This window comes from Saccopteryx bilineata, chromosome 11, assembly GCF_036850765.1.
Source record: "Saccopteryx bilineata isolate mSacBil1 chromosome 11, mSacBil1_pri_phased_curated, whole genome shotgun sequence".
Lineage (NCBI taxonomy): Eukaryota > Metazoa > Chordata > Mammalia > Chiroptera > Emballonuridae > Saccopteryx > Saccopteryx bilineata.
This window is the reverse complement of record NC_089500.1, coordinates 1625002-1628014: the sequence shown is the minus strand read 5'-3', so window position 1 is coordinate 1628014 and position 3013 is coordinate 1625002. Positions and strand designations below refer to the sequence as shown.

Sequence of the window (3013 nt, the reverse complement as noted above, 5' to 3'; positions counted from 1 at the left end):
TCCCCTCAGTCACCAAACCCACCCTTTTGGGAAATCCTTGCATGCAGAAAGCAGGTGAGGTTTCCCCGGCTGCGTGCAGTCACCTTAGGATAGAATTATTCCAGGGGACGCTGCCACACTGAAGAGAGACAGAGACAGCTGGCACGTCCTGAGGAACGACGCCAACACCGCTCATTAACAATCTCTTTATTTTTTATTCCCTCTTAACTCTATTTATAACAGCAAAGATCAGAATGAAGATTCATCAGCACCTCTCCTGATTTCCTTTGTCTTTGCACAGTTATCGGCTCCAGCCGCAGAGGACGTCATTGGTGAAGGCTACGAACCGGGACACCGCAGGCTGAGAATCATCTCTGTACCCTCACTGTTGTGATCAGATGCTTCCCTCAGCGTCCCTCCACATAGGGCTGAATTGCACCAGGTGTGCAGATTAGGGGTGGGGGAACTGTTGGAATGCAGCAGAAGGCAACCACACTGAGCCCTTGCCTCTGCGCCTGCGTCTCCATGTTGCATGGATTTCCAAATGAGAGGGAACCCTACCATCTCCTTAGTTTGCTCTCAAGCCTTTGGGTTTGCCTACATTTCACGATGAAAAATCAACTCTGAATTTGTGTAATGACATGTTTCAGGGGAACCTCCCACCCTCCCTCCTCTCAAAGGTGAAGAATTTAAACACCACATCACATTACCTCCCACTCTTGTCTTGGGTCTGCACGACAGATCTTTAACTCAACCAGCCTTTCCCACGTGACTGAGAAATTAGGAAAGTTCCATTTTTCTTGAAAGTCTCCTTCAGAACTATGCAGAGCACTCAGAAAGACACAGGAACAATGTCCACATTGAGAGAGCAGCAGCACGGGCTGTATTTCGGAGGCAACGTTACAAGGGAGTCAGGGGAGCCCCGTGCCCCACTGAGGATACCGTTCCTTTTTAAAGACCATTTGTGAGAAGTCTGTGTGGCTCAGCAAAGATTTCAAGTCAACTCTGTTCTTTACAATCTGGGATTTGCAGAATATTATAGTTTACTAGGGGGCAGGGTACTGTTCTCTCTCCTCTTCTGCATACACACAATGACGCCTCCACACACCCACACACAATTATACACAACCACACATGATTATATAGCACTACACACAACCACACATGATTATACAGCACTACACACAACCACACACACAAAAAGCATTTAGACTTACACTTGATCTTTTATAATAATCCACCATCTATCAGGCATCCCCAAACTACGGCCCGCGGGTCGCATGTGGCCCCCTGAGGCCATTTATCCAGCTCCGCTCCGCACTTCTAGAAGGGGCACCTCTTTCATTGGTGGTCAGTGAGAGGAGCACTATATGTGGCAGCCCTCCAATGGTCTAAGGGACAGTGAACTGGCCCCCTGTGTAAAAAGTTTGAGGACCCCTGAATTCTACATGCTTTATATATTAATTGTTCCCAAAAAGAGTTCACCCCATAGGTTCTGAACTCATTGCTTGACATCACACAGAAAAGAGTAATTAGCTAATCAATTGGTGTAAAATTGGTCAGTTTCCACTGAAATTTTTGTTTCTGCTGTTTGTTAGGCTCAAGAAAAATAGCCTCATGGTACTATTGTCTGAGCAAAAGACATTGCGTCTCTTTCTGTATTATGTGATTTGGGTGTAATGCAATGATTCCCAAAAACATACACTGGAAAATCCCCCACAGCGTAAGAGTCAGGCAGCGGAAAGATGCTGTGGTTTCCCTGAAACCTTCTCCGAGTTACGTGATACATCCCACAGGGCGCTCTTAGGATAAAGTGACACCAAGTGCGGGAGCACTTCAGAAAATCCCCTGCAGAGAGCGATTATAATGTCTGACATTTTTAGTGAGGGCTAAATGGGATAAAATGACCTATTTCTGTCCTTGACACAAAGGAGGTGCTTAAAACATGTTTGCTACTTTACGACAGTTTCTTAGGTCAATGCACATTGTGCGTAAGTTACTATGATAAAAATGGGTTATGAGAGGCTTCTATACCAAAACAAATAAACAGGAGGACTCTGTTTGGACAACAGCTTTTTTTTTTTTTTTTTTTTTTTTGTATTTTTTTGAAGCTGGAAACGGGGAGAGACAGTCAGACAGACTCCCGCATGTACCTGACCGGGATCCACCCGGCACGCCCACCAGGGGCGACACTCTGCCCACCAGGGGGCGATGCTCTGCCCCTCTGGGGCATCGCTCTGCTGCGACCAGAGCCACTCTAGCGTCTGGGGCAGAGGCCAAGGAACCATCCCCAGCGCCCGAGCCATCTTTGTTCCAATGGAGCCTTGGCTGTGGGAGGGGAAGAGAGAGACAGAGAGGAAGGAGGGGGGGGGTGGAGAAGCAAATGGGTGCTTCTCCTATGTGCCCTGGCCCGGAATTGAACCCGGGTCCCCCGCACAACAGGCCGACGCTCTACCGCTGAGCCAACTGGCCAGGGCCTGGACAACAGCTTTTTAACATGTGGGATAACATTTGTTTTAATTCATGTGAGTCAATGAAAGAAAACCTTAATGAGCTTAATCATTGTGCTGGTGCCTTTACCAGCCCTGGAATGAGCTGGGTTCTGAAGCGATTTGGCTTAGAATAGGAGTAGGGCATCAGGGACCAAGGTGGCGCCGGCTGGCCCAGGGGCGTCCTCGCCTCACTGGTGAACAGTCCCAGCTGCGGTCAGTCGTAGCTGCTGCCTCTGAGTACCCTCTTCTCACTCCCACCATCTGCATGGGGGCCAGCACACTCTTCTCCGTGGAAACATGAACAACTCCAAGCATCCACCTGGAAGCAGAGCACATCGCCTCCTCATACACTTACTCATCTCGATTTCTTCCCCGCGATGCCCTTTTCTTCACAGTCACCTGCCCGTACTCTGGGCTGCTGGTGCTGGTCGGTCCTTCCTTTCCTTCAGGTTCTGCTGAGGGACAGCCCCTGACTCTGGGACCCTGCGGGCTCCCTCTTTCTGGTGGATGTGACATACTCACCAAAGCCTTGCCCTCCACAT

The 3013-nt window shown here is 49.1% G+C and overlaps 1 non-coding gene across 1 annotated transcript; it reads right to left on the bottom strand.

Moving 5' to 3' along the window:
- Positions 1-2380: 2380 nt before the first annotated feature.
- On the bottom strand, positions 2381-2456 carry TRNAN-GUU (transfer RNA asparagine (anticodon GUU)). The gene has a single exon. It is a non-coding gene; the product is annotated as a tRNA-Asn (tRNA).
- Between the last annotated feature and the right edge of the window lie 557 nt (positions 2457-3013).